Source organism: Oncorhynchus tshawytscha, linkage group LG16, assembly GCF_018296145.1.
Source record: "Oncorhynchus tshawytscha isolate Ot180627B linkage group LG16, Otsh_v2.0, whole genome shotgun sequence".
Lineage (NCBI taxonomy): Eukaryota > Metazoa > Chordata > Actinopteri > Salmoniformes > Salmonidae > Oncorhynchus > Oncorhynchus tshawytscha.
In genome coordinates, this window is record NC_056444.1 from 89,516,270 (window position 1) to 89,530,927 (window position 14,658).

General features: G+C 46.0%; 1 protein-coding gene across 3 annotated transcripts in view; it reads right to left on the reverse strand.

Annotated features, from left to right (window-relative positions):
- The window catches only part of lad1 (ladinin), a 92,141-nt gene that overhangs the window by 71,394 nt on the left and 6,089 nt on the right, over positions 1-14,658 (reverse strand). The gene's annotated exons all lie outside the window — the stretch shown is intronic.

Genomic DNA, 14,658 nt, shown 5'->3' on the forward strand with positions numbered 1-14,658 from the left:
TAGCCTACCTGGTTAAATAAAGGTGTTCTCAACTGCCCTACCTGGTTAAATAAAGGTGTTCTCAACTGCCCTACCTGGTTAAATAAAGGTGATCTCAACTGCCCTACCTGGTTAAATAAAGGTGTTCTCAACTAGCCTACCTGGTTAAATAAAGGTGATATTTAAAATACATTTAAAAACATATAACCCCTGGCTTGTCATGCAGAATTCAAAGTTGGGCTGGACAACATGCAAAAAAGTAGTGAGCTTGGGTCTAGAAAAGACTGTAGGGATTAAACTAGCAAAAGAGTGGGAGGAATGTACAGTAAATTAACGTCCTACAGATGTATAAAAAAACCACCAACAACAAAGAGCCTGACAGGCTGACACACACGTCACAGTTACAAATAGTAGCTAGCTAGAAATTGATCTAAAATGTATTTTTCAAAGATTTCAAAGAAAATGAAAGTAGACAATGAATGTAGGATGTTCCACCAAGAGTGGACATCGAAATATTTATTTATTGAGGTATCAGGGAAAGCTGTGTGCTTAGTGTACAAAGACAGCATCGCTGTCTTGAAAGACTACAACTTGTCCCGACACTTCCAGACGAAGCATGCAGAGAAATATAGTAATATGAATTCTGAGCAGAGGACAAGTGCATCGAAAGAATGCACAAAACTGCATTTAGCAAACAACAGAATTACGAGAGCTGGCTATGTACTGTCCCACAAAATTGCTAAACATAGCAAGCCATTTGTTGAGAGCGAATTCATGAAAGAATGTTGAATTGACTCTGCAGCAATATTTTGCCGCGACAAGAAAGAGCTGTTTGAAAATGTTAACTTGGCGTGTTGAGGACATCGCAGAGAATATGGAGCAACAGTTGAAAGACAAGGTAAAGGATTTCACCTATTTCTCCTTGGCCCTGGATGAGAGCAGTGATGCACGTAACACGGCTCAGTTGTTGATAATCTTACGAGGTCATAACCCCAGACTTTGAAATTACAGAGGAGCTTGCTTCAGTGCAGTCAATGAAGAGCACAACCACAGGGAAATGTTTATTGGAGGTTAACAAGCGTGTGGCAAAGCTGGGACTTGAAAAGTTATCCAGTGTGACCACTGTTGGGTGCCCAAACTAGACAGGAAAAACCGTTAACCTTTTGAAAAGGATACAAGATCAAGTAGCTGAGCTGAACCCAGATCAGACAATTATTTTCCTGCATTGCATTATTCATCAGGAGGTGCTCTGTTAATGTGTTCTGAAAATGAGCCATGTTGTGGATACAGTGACTAAAGTGGTAAACTTCATAAGAGCAAAATCTTTAAAACACAGGCAGTTTGTCTCACTGTTGGAAGAGACAGAGTCGGGTCATGCAGATCTCCCTTACCACACAAACATGAGATGGCTGAGTTTTGGGAAGGTGCTCTAAAGGGTGTGGGACCTGAAGTCAGAGAATGAAAGGAAAATGAAAGGAAAATGTGGATTTCCCTCAACTGCAAGATAAAGAATGTTTGGCTGATTTTGCCTTCACTGTGGGCATTATGGCCCTCATGAATGAACTGAATTCCAAACTACAAGGAAAGGACATTTTTGCACATCAGATGTACAGCCTTGTCAAAGCTTCAAGGGAAAATGACTCCTCCTGACCTGCCAAGAAGAAGCCATCAATCTCACCCACCTTCTGACACTACTAGTCTGTTCCCTATCAGATGACAACAATCTCTCCCACCTTCCGACACTACTAGTCTGTTCCCTATCAGATGACAACAATCTCTCCCACCTTCCGACACTACTAGTCTGTTCCCTATCAGATGACAACAATCTCTCCCACCTTCCGACACTACTAGTCTGTTCCCTATCAGATGACAACAATCTCTCCCACCTTCTGACACTACTAGTCTGTTCCCTATCAGATGACAACAATCTCTCCCACCTTCCGACACTACTAGTCTGTTCCCTATCAGATGACAACAGTCTGACCCACCTTCCGACACTACTAGTCTGTTCCGTATCAGATGACAACAATCTCTCCCAACTCCGACACTACTAGTCTGTTCCCTATCAGATGACAACAATCTCCCCCACCTTCCGACACTACTAGTCTGTTCCCTATCAGATGACAATCTCCCCCACCTTCCGACACTACTAGTCTGTTCCCTATCAGATGACAATCTCCCCCACCTTCCGACACTACTAGTCTGTTCCCTATCAGATGACAACAATCTCCCCCACCTTCCGACACTACTAGTCTGTTCCCTATCAGATGACAACAGTCTGACCCACCTTCTGACACTACTAGTCTGTTCCCTATCAGATGACACTACTAGTCTGTTCCCTATCAGATGACAACAATCTCCCCCACCTTCTGACACTACTAGTCTGTTCCCTATCAGATGACAACAGTCTGACCCACCTTCTGACACTACTAGTCTGTTCCCTATCAGATGACAACAATCTCCCCCACCTCCCGACACTCCTATTCTGTTCCCTATCAGATGACCTACTGACACTACTAGTCTGTTCCCTATCAGATGACCAGAGGGAGAAGTATACATCTCTGCTGTGTGCTTTGAACGGTGACTTTTCTCATCGTTTTGAGGATTTCAAAGTGTTGGAAAATGACATGCTGTTGGTTTCCTCTCCTTTCACCTTCAATGTGGATAACGCTCCCACTGACCTGCAACTTGAGCTGATCCATCTTCAGTCTGATGCAGTGATTGGAGAACTATTCAAAACAATGTCACTGACGAGCTTCTATGCATCTCTCAATGAACAAAACTTTCCTAAGATTAGGAGTCATGCTCAGAAGATGTTTGTACTGTTTGGGTCAACCTATGTATGTGAACAGACATTTTCAGTGAGGAAACATAACAAGTCAAGGCACAGATCATCTCTTACTGACTCTCACCTCTCAGTAATCCTGCACATAGCGACATCAGAAACTATACCTGACTTTACTGTTCTAGTCAATGCCCATCAGAGACTTCACTGCTCACACTGATTGAGTAGTTTAAATGTGATATTGAGCTCTCTCTCCTTCTTGTGTTTTTGTGCATTACCGTTAACAAGAGTTCTGTCCGTGGTGCTGAATGCAGTGTACTTTTACCTAGATCTTCATAATGAAAAGACCTACCAAAAGGAGAACTTGGATGTGGTTTATTTCTGTGCATGTTAAAACACTAAGGTAAGTTGCATATCTGGATGTGATTTACAGTAGATATATCTGTCAACACAGTCATACACATGATGTATAATCCTGTAATATGATTCTGGCCGGTGATGGCAAAAAATATATTCTAATATGGCCCTCCATGGAAAATAATTGCCCAGGCCTGTTCTAGTTAGTAACTTACAGTAGCTGTATTCCAGGCCTGTTCTAGTTAGTAACTTACAGTAGCTGTATTCCAGGCCTGTTCTAGTTAGTAACTTACAGTAGCTGTATTCCAGGCCTGTTCTAGTTAGTAACTTACAGTAGCTGTATTCCAGGCCTGTTCTAGTTAGTCAACTTACAGTAGCTGTATTCCAGGCCTGTTCTAGTTAGTAACTTACAGTAGCTGTATTCCAGGCCTGTTCTAGTTAGTAACTTACAGTAGCTGTATTCCAGGCCTGTTCTAGTTAGTAACTTACAGTAGCTGTATTCCAGGCCTGTTCTAGTTAGTAACTTACAGTAGCTGTATTCCAGGCCTGTTCTAGTTAGTAACTTACAGTAGCTGTATTCCAGGCCTGTTCTAGTTAGTAACTTACAGTAGCTGTATTCCAGGCCTGTTCTAGTTAGTAACTTACAGTAGCTGTATTCCAGGCCTGTTCTAGTTAGTAACTGTAGCTGTATTCCAGGCCTGTTCTAGTTAGTAACTTACAGTAGCTGTATTCCAGGCCTGTTCTAGTTAGTAACTTACAGTAGCTGTATTCCAGGCCTGTTCTAGTTAGTAACTTACAGTAGCTGTATTCCAGGCCTGTTCTAGTTAGTAACTTACAGTAGCTGTATTCCAGGCCTGTTCTAGTTAGTAACTTACAGTAGCTGTATTCCAGGCCTGTTCTAGTTAGTAACTTACAGTAGCTGTATTCCAGGCCTGTTCTAGTTAGTAATTCTGTTCTAGTTAGTAAGTAGCTGTATTCCAGGCCTGTTCTAGTTAGTAACTTACAGTAGCTGTATTCCAGGCCTGTTCTAGTTAGTAACTTACAGTAGCTGTATTCCAGGCCTGTTCTAGTTAGTAACTTACAGTAGCTGTATTCCAGGCCTGTTCTAGGCCTGTTCTAGTTAGTAACTTACAGTAGCTGTATTCCAGGCCTGCTCTAGTTAGTAACTTACAGTAGCTGTATTCCAGGCCTGTTCTAGTTAGTAACTTACAGTAGCTGTATTCCAGGCCTGTTCTAGTTAGTCACTTACAGTAGCTGTATTCCAGGCCTGTTCTAGTTAGTCACTTACAGTAGCTGTATTCCAGGCCTGTTCTAGTTAGTAACTTACAGTAGCTGTATTCCAGGCCTGTTCTAGTTAGTAACTTACAGTAGCTGTATTCCAGGCCTGTTCTAGTTAGTAACTTACAGTAGCTGTATTCCAGGCCTGTTCTAGTTAGTAACTTACAGTAGCTGTATTCCAGGCCTGTTCTAGTTAGTAACTTACAGTAGCTGTATTCCAGGCCTGTTCTAGTTAGTAACTTACAGTAGCTGTATTCCAGGCCTGTTCTAGTTAGTAACTTACAGTAGCTGTATTCCAGGCCTGTTCTAGTTAGTAACTTCTACAGTAGCTGTATTCCAGGCCTGTTCTAGTTAGTAACTTACAGTAGCTGTATTCCAGGCCTGTTCTAGTTAGTAACTTACAGTAGCTGTATTCCAGGCCTGTTCTAGTTAGTAACTTACAGTAGCTGTATTCCAGGCCTGTTCTAGTTAGTAACTTACAGTAGCTGTATTCCAGGCCTGTTCTAGTTAGTAACTTACAGTAGCTGTATTCCAGGCCTGTTCTAGTTAGTAACTTACAGTAGCTAGGCCTGTTCTAGTTAGTAACTAGCTGTATTCCAGGCCTGTTCTAGTTAGTAACTTACAGTAGCTGTATTCCAGGCCTGTTCTAGTTAGTAACTTACAGTAGTTGTATTCCAGGCCTGTTCTAGTTAGTAACTTACAGTAGCTGTATTCAGGCCTGTTCTAGTTAGTAACTTACAGTAGCTGTATTCCAGGCCTGTTCTAGTTAGTAACTTACAAAAGTAGCTGTATTCCAATGGAGTAGTTAGTAACAAATGGTAGGTCTGTTTAGTAACTTACAGTAGCTGTTTCCAGGTCTGTTCTAGTTAGTCAACTTACAGTAGCTGTATTCAGGCCTGTTCACCCTGTTAGTAACTTACAGTAGGGTTAGTTAGTCAACACAGTAGCTGTATTCCAGGTCTGTTCTGTTATGGTAGGGGTTAGGGTCAACACAGTAGCTGTATTCCAGGCCTGTTCTACCCTGTATGGTAGGGGTTAGTTAGTTAACTTACAGTAGCTGTATTCCAGGCCTGTATGGTAGGGGTTAGTTAAACACTAGGTACACAGGCCTGTATGGTAGGGGTTAGGGTTAGTTAGTCAACACTAGCTGTATTCACCCTGTTCTGGTAGTAACTTACAGTAGCTGTATTCCAGGGGTTAGGGTTAACACTAGGTACACACCCTGTATGGTAGGGGTTAGGGTTAACACTAGGTACACACCCTGTATGGTAGGGGTTAGGGTTAACCAATAGGATGTCAAATCACTAGGTACACACCCTGTATGGTAGGGGTTAGGGTCAACACTAGGTACACACCCTGTATGGTAGGGGTTAGGGTTAGAGTCAACACTAGGTACACACCCTGTATGGTAGGGGTTAGGGTTAGAGTCAACACTAGGTACACACCCTGTATGGTAGGGGTTAGGGTCAACACTAGGTACACACCCTGTATGGTAGGGGTTAGGGTTAACACTAGGTACACACCCTGTATGGTAGGGGTTAGGGTTAAGTTAACACTAGGTACACACCCTGTATGGTAGGGGTTAGGGTTAGAGTCAACACTAGGTACACACCCTGTATGGTAGGGGTTAGGGTTAGAGTTAACACTAGGTACACACCCTGTATGGTAGGGGTTAGGGTTAGAGTCAACACTAGGTACACACCCTGTATGGTAGAGGGGTTAGGGTCAACACTAGGTACACACCCTGTATGGTAGGGGTTAGGGTTAACACTAGGTACACACCCTGTATGGTAGGGGTTAGGGTTAACACTAGGTACACACCCTGTATGGTAGGGGTTAGGGTTAGTGTCAACACTAGGTACACACCCTGTATGGTAGGGGTTAGGGTTAGAGTCAACACTAGGTACACACCCTGTATGGTAGGGGTTAGGGTTAGAATCAACACTAGGTACACACCCTGTATGGTAGGGGTTAGAGTCAACACTATGTACACACCCTGTATGGTAGGGGTTAGGGTTAACACTAGGTACACACCCTGTATGGTAGGGGTTAGAGTTAACACTAGGTACACACCCTGTATGGTAGGGGTTAGGGTTAGAGTCAACACTAGGTACACACCCTGTATGGTAGGGGTTAGAGTTAACACTAGGTACACACCCTGTATGGTAGGGGTTAGGGTTAACACTAGGTACACACCCTGTATGGTAGGGGTTAGGGTTAACACTAGGTACACACCCTGTATGGTAGGGGTTAGGGTTAGAGTCAACACTAGGTACACACCCTGTATGGTAGGGGTTAGGGTTAGAGTCAACACTAGGTACACACCCTGTATGGTAGGGGTTAGGGTTAGAGTTAACACTAGGTACACACCCTGTATGGTAGGGGTTAGAGTCAACACTAGGTACACACCCTGTATGGTAGGGGTTAGGGTTAGGGTCAACACTAGGTACACACCCTGTATGGTAGGGGTTAGAGTTAACACTAGGTACACACCCTGTATGGTAGGGGTTAGGGTTAGAGTTAACACTAGGTACACACCCTGTATGGTAGGGGTTAGAGTCAACACTAGGTACACACCCTGTATGGTAGGGGTTAGAGTCAACACTAGGTACACACCCTGTATGGTAGGGGTTAGAGTTAACACTAGGTACACACCCTGTATGGTAGGGGTTAGGGTTAGAGTCAACACTAGTTACACACCCTGTATGGTAGGGGTTAGGGTCAACACTAGGTACACACCCTGTATGGTAGGGGTTAGGGTTAACACTAGGTACACACCCTGTATGGTAGGAGTTAGAGTTAACACTAGGTACACACTCTGTATGGTAGGGGTTAGAGTTAACACTAGGGACACACCCTGTATGGTAGGGGTTAGGGTTAGAGTCAACACTAGGTACACACCCTGTATGGTAGGGGTTAGGGTTAACACTAGGTACACACCCTGTATGGTAGGGGTTAGAGTCAACACTAGGTACACACCCTGTATGGTAGGGGTTAGAGTTAGGGTCAACACTAGTTACACACCCTGTATGGTAGTGGTTAGAGTCAACACTAGGTACACACCCTGTATGGTAGGGGTTAGAGTTAACACTAGGTACACACCCTGTATGGTAGGGGTTAGGTCAACACTAGGTACACACCCTGTATGGTAGGGGTTAGAGTTAACACTAGGTACACACCCTGTATGGTAGGGGTTAGAGTTAACACTAGGTACACACCCTGTATGGTAGGGGTTAGGGTTAACACTAGGTACACATGCTGTATCGTAAGGGTTAGGGTTAACACTAGGTACACACCCTGTATGGTAGGGGTTAGGGTTAGAGTCAACACTAGGTACACACCCTGTGTGGTAGGGGTTAGGGTCGACACTAGGTACACACGCTGTATGGTAGGGGTTAGAGTTAGGGTTAACACTAGGTACACACCCTGTGTGGTAGGGGTTAGGGTTAGAGTTAACACTAGGTACACACCCTGTGTGGTAGGGGTTAGGGTTAGAGTTAACACTAGGTACACACCCCATATGGTAGGGGTTAGAGTCAACACTAGGTACACACCCTGTATGGTAGGGGTTAGGATTAGAGTCAACACTAGGTACACACACTGTATGGTAGGGGTTAGGGTTAGAGTTAACACTAGGTACACACCCTGTATGGTAGGGGTTAGGGTCAACACTAGGTACACACCCTGTATGGTAGGGGTTAGGGTTAACACTAGGTACACACCCTGTATGGTAGGGGTTAGGTTAGGGTCAACACTAGGTACACACCCTGTATGGTAGGGGTTAGAGTTAACACTAGGTACACACCCTGTATGGTAGGGGTTAGGGTTAGAGTTAACACTAGGTACACACCCTGTATGGTAGGGGTTAGGTTAGAGTTAACACTAGGTACACACCCTGTATGGTAGGGGTTAGGGTTAACACTAGGTACACACCCTGTATGGTAGGGGTTAGGGTTAGAGTCAACACTAGGTACACACCCTGTATGGTAGGGGTTAGAGTTAACACTAGGTACACACCCTGTATGGTAGGGGTTAGAGTTAACACTAGGTACACACCCTGTATGGTAGGGGTTAGGTCAACACTAGGTACACACCCTGTATGGTAGGGGTTAGGGTTAGGGTCAACACTAGGTACACACCCTGTATGGTAGGGGTTAGGGTTAGAGTTAACACTAGGTACACACCCTGTATGGTGGTTAGGGGTTAGAGTCAACTGTATGGTAGGGGTTAGAGTCAACACTAGGTACACACCATGTATGGTAGGGGTTAGGGTTAGAGTTAACACTAGGTACACACCCTGTATGGTAGGGGTTAGGGTTAGAGTTAACACTAGGTACACACCCTGTATGGTAGGGGTTAGGGTTAGAGTTAACACTAGGTACACACCCTGTATGGTAGGGGTTAGGCTAACACTAGGTACACACCCTGTATGGTGGGGTTAGAGTTAACACTAGGTACACACCCTGTATGGTAGGGGTTAGAGTCAACACTAGGTACACACCCTGTATGGTAGGGGTTAGGGTTAGAGTTAACACTAGGTACACACCCTGTATGGTAGGGGTTAGGGTTAGAGTTAACACTAGGTACACACCCTGTATGGTAGGGGTTAGGGTTAGGGTCAACACTAGGTACACACCCTGTATGGTAGGGGTTAGGGTTAGCGTTAACACTAGGTACACACCCTGTATGGTAGGGGTTAGGGTTAGGGTCAACACTAGGTACACACCCTGTATGGTAGGGGTTAGGGTTAGGGTCAACACTAGGTACACACCCTGTATGGTAGGGGTTAGGGTTAGCGTTAACACTAGGTACACACCCTGTATGGTAGGGGTTAGGGTTAGGGTCAACACTAGGTACACACCCTGTATGGTAGGGGTTAGGGTTAGAGTTAACACTAGGTACACACCCTGTATGGTAGGGGTTAGGGTTAGGGTCAACACTAGGTACACACCCTGTATGGTAGGGGTTAGGGTTAGAGTTAACACTAGGTACACACCCTGTATGGTAGGGGTTAGGGTTAGAGTTAACACTAGGTACACACCCTGTATGGTAGGGGTTAGGGTTAGGGTCAACACTAGGTACACACCCTGTATGGTAGGGGTTAGGGTTAGAGTCAACACTAGGTACACACCCTGTATGGTAGGGGTTAGGGTTAGAGTCAACACTAGGTACACACCCTGTATGGTAGGGGTTAGGGTTAGGTCAACACTAGGTACACACCCTGTATGGTAGGGGTTAGGGTTAGAGTTAACACTAGGTACACACCCTGTATGGTAGGGGTTAGGGTTAAGTTAACACTAGGTACACACCCTGTATGGTAGGGGTTAGGGTTAGGTAGTTAAGAGTTAACTAGGTACACACCCTGTATGGTAGGGGTTAGAGTCAACACTAGGTACACACCCTGTATGGTAGGGGTTAGGGTTAGAGTCAACACTAGGTACACACCCTGTATGGTAGGGGTTAGGGTCAACACTAGGTACACACCCTGTATGGTAGGGGTTAGGGTCAACACTAGGTACACACCCTGTATGGTAGGGGTTAGAGTTAACACTAGGTACACACCCCATATGGTAGGGGTTAGAGTTAGAGTCAACACTAGGTACACACCCTGTATGGTAGGGGTTAGGGTCAACACTAGGTACACACCCTGTATGGTAGGGGTTAGGTTAGGGTAACACTAGGTACACACCCTGTATGGTAGGGGTTAGGGTTAGGGTCAACACTAGGTACACACCCTGTATGGTAGGGGTTAGAGTTAACACTAGGTACACACCCTGTATGGTAGGGGTTAGGGTTAGAGTTAACACTAGGTACACACCCTGTATGGTAGGGGTTAGGGTCAACACTAGGTACACACCCTGTATGGTAGGGGTTAGGGTTAGAGTTAACACTAGGTACACACCCTGTATGGTAGGGGTTAGGGTTAGAGTCAACACTAGGTACACACCCTGTATGGTAGGGGTTAGGGTTAACACTAGGTACACACCCTGTATGGTAGGGGTTAGGGTTAGGGTCAACACTAGTTACACACCCTGTATGGTAGGGGTTAGAGTTAACACTAGGTACACACCCTGTATGGTAGGGGTTAGGGTTAGAGTTAACACTAGGTACACACCCTGTATGGTAGGGGTTAGGGTTAGAGTTAACACTAGGTACACACCCTGTATGGTAGGGGTTAGGGTTAGAGTTAACACTAGGTACACACCCTGTATGGTAGGGGTTAGGGTTAGAGTCAACACTAGGTACACACCCTGTATGGTAGGGGTTAGAGTTAACACTAGGTACACACCCTGTATGGTAGGGGTTAGAGTTAACACTAGGTACACACCCTGTATGGTAGGGGTTAGAGTCAACACTAGGTACACACCCTGTATGGTAGGGGTTAGGGTTAGGGTCAACACTAGGTACACACCCTGTATGGTAGGGGTTAGGGTTAGAGTTAACACTAGGTACACACCCTGTATGGTAGGGGTTAGAGTCAACACTAGGTACACACCCTGTATGGTAGGGGGGTTAGAGTTAACACTAGGTACACACCCTGTATGGTAGGGGTTAGGGTTAGAGTTAACACTAGGTACACACCCTGTATGGTAGGGGTTAGGGTTAGGTAGTTAACACTAGGTACACACCCTGTATGGTAGGGGTTAGGGTCAACACTAGGTACACACCCTGTATGGTAGGGGTTAGAGTTAACACTAGGTACACACCCTGTATGGTAGGGGTTAGAGTCAACACTAGGTACACACCCTGTATGGTAGGGGTTAGGGTTAGAGTTAACACTAGGTACACACCCTGTATGGTAGGGGTTAGGGTTAAGTTAACACTAGGTACACACCCTGTATGGTAGGGGTTAGGGTTAGGTCAACACTAGGTACACACCCTGTATGGTAGGGGTTAGGGTTAGAGTTAACACTAGGTACACACCCTGTATGGTAGGGGTTAGGGTTAGGTCAACACTAGGTACACACCCTGTATGGTAGGGGTTAGGGTTAGGGTCAACACTAGGTACACACCCTGTATGGTAGGGGTTAGGGTTAGAGTTAACACTAGGTACACACCCTGTATGGTAGGGGTTAGGGTTAGGGTCAACACTAGGTACACACCCTGTATGGTAGGGGTTAGGGTTAGCGTTAACACTAGGTACACACCCTGTATGGTAGGGGTTAGGGTTAGGGTCAACACTAGGTACACACCCTGTATGGTAGGGGTTAGGGTTAGAGTTAACACTAGGTACACACCCTGTATGGTAGGGGTTAGGGTTAGAGTTAACACTAGGTACACACCCTGTATGGTAGGGGTTAGGGTTAGGGTCAACACTAGGTACACACCCTGTATGGTAGGGGTTAGGGTTAGAGTCAACACTAGGTACACACCCTGTATGGTAGGGGTTAGGGTTAGAGTCAACACTAGGTACACACCCTGTATGGTAGGGGTTAGGGTTAGGGTCAACACTAGGTACACACCCTGTATGGTAGGGGTTAGGGTTAGAGTTAACACTAGGTACACACCCTGTATGGTAGGGGTTAGGGTTAGAGTCAACACTAGGTACACACCCTGTATGGTAGGGGTTAGGGTTAGAGTTAACACTAGGTACACACCCTGTATGGTAGGGGTTAGAGTCAACACTAGGTACACACCCTGTATGGTAGGGGTTAGGGTTAGAGTCAACACTAGGTACACACCCTGTATGGTAGGGGTTAGGGTCAACACTAGGTACACACCCTGTATGGTAGGGGTTAGGGTCAACACTAGGTACACAAGCTGTATGGTAGGGGTTAGAGTTAACACTAGGTACACACCCCATATGGTAGGGGTTAGAGTTAGAGTCAACACTAGGTACACACCCTGTATGGTGGGGTTAGGGTCAACACTAGGTACACACCCTGTATGGTAGGGGTTAGATTTAACACTAGGGACACACCCTGTATGGTAGGGGTTAGGGTTAGGGTCAACACTAGGTACACACCCTGTATGGTAGGGGTTAGAGTTAACACTAGGTACACACCCTGTATGGTAGGGGTTAGAGTCAACACTAGGTACACACCCTGTATGGTAGGGGTTAGGGTTAGAGTTAACACTAGGTACACACCCTGTATGGTAGGGGTTAGGGTCAACACTAGGTACACACCCTGTATGGTAGGGGTTAGGGTCAACACTAGGTACACACCCTGTATGGTAGGGGTTAGGGTCAACACTAGGTACACACCCTGTATGGTAGGGGTTAGGGTTAGAGTCAACACTAGGTACACACCCTGTATGGTAGGGGTTAGGGTCAACACTAGGTACACACCCTGTATGGTAGGGGTTAGGGTTAGAGTCAACACTAGGTACACACCCTGTATGGTAGGGGTTAGGGTTAGAGTCAACACTAGGTACACACCCTGTATGGTAGGGGTTAGGGTTAGGGTCAACACTAGGTACACACCCTGTATGGTAGGGGTTAGGGTCAACACTAGGTACACACCCTGTATGGTAGGGGTTAGGGTTAACACTAGGTACACACCCTGTATGGTAGGGGTTAGGGTTAGAGTCAACACTAGGTACACACCCTGTATGGTAGGGGTTAGGGTTAGAGTCAACACTAGGTACACACCCTGTATGGTAGGGGTTAGGGTCAACACTAGGTAAACACCCTGTATGGTAGGGGTTAGGGTTAGGGTCAACACTAGGTACACACCCTGTATGGTAGGGGTTAGGGTTAGAGTCAACACTAGGTACACACCCTGTATGGTAGGGGTCAGGGTTAGAGTTAACACTAGGTACACACCCTGTATGGTAGGGGTTAGGGTCAACACTAGGTAAACACCCTGTATGGTAGGGGTTAGGGTTAGGGTCAACACTAGGTACACACCCTGTATGGTAGGGGTTAGGGTCAGAGTCAACACTAGGTACACACCCTGTATGGTAGGGGTCAGGGTTAGAGTTAACACTAGGTACACACCCTGTATGGTAGGGGTTAGGGTCAACACTAGGTACACACCCTGTATGGTAGGGGTTAGGGTTAGAGTCAACACTTGGTACACACCCTGTATGGTAGGGGTTAGGGTCAACACTAGGTACACACCCTGTATGGTAGGGGTTAGGGTTAGAGTTAACACTAGGTACACACCCTGTATGGTAGGGGTTAGGGTTAGAGTACACTAGGTACACACCCTGTATGGTAGGGGTTAGTGTTAACACTAGGTACACACCCTGTATGGTAGGGGTTAGAGTCAACACTAGGTACACACCCTGTATGGTAGGGGTTAGAGTCAACACTAGGTACACACCCTGTATGGTAGGGGTTAGGGTCAACACTAGGTACACACCCTGTATGGTAGGGGTTAGAGTCAATACTAGGTTCACACCCTGTATGGTAGGGGTTAGGGTTAACACTAGTTACACACCCTGTATGGTAGGGGTTAGGGTTAGAGTACACTAGGTACACACCCTGTATGGTAGGGGTTAGTGTTAACACTAGGTACACACCCTGTATGGTAGGGGTTAGAGTCAACACTAGGTACACGCCCTGTATGGTAGGGGTTAGATTCAACACTAGGTACACACCCTGTATGGTAGGGGTTAGGGTTAACACTAGGTACACACCCTGTATGGTAGGGGTTAGAGTCAACACTAGGTACACACCCTGTATGGTAGGGGTTAGGGTTAACACTAGGTACACACCCTGTATGGTAGGGGTTAGGGTTAACACTAGGTACACACCCTGTATGGTAGGGGTTAGGGTTAGAGTCAACACTAGGTACACACCCTGTATGGTAGGGGTTAGGGTTAGAGTCAACACTAGGTACACACCCTGTATGGTAGGGGTTAGGGTCAACACTAGGTAAACACCCTGTATGGTAGGGGTTAGGGTTAGGGTCAACACTAGGTACACACCCTGTATGGTAGGGGTTAGGGTCAACACTAGGTAAACACCCTGTATGGTAGGGGTTAGGGTTAGGGTCAACACTAGGTACACACCCTGTATGGTAGGGGTTAGGGTCAGAGTCAACACTAGGTACACACCCTGTATGGTAGGGGTCAGGGTTAGAGTTAACACTAGGTACACACCCTGTATGGTAGGGGTTAGGGTCAACACTAGGTAAACACCCTGTATGGTAGGGGTTAGGGTTAGGGTCAACACTAGGTACACACCCTGTATGGTAGGGGTTAGGGTCAGAGTCAACACTAGGTACACACCCTGTATGGTAGGGGTTAGGGTTAGAGTTAACACTAGGTACACACCCTGTATGGTAGGGGTTAGGGTCAACACTAGGTAC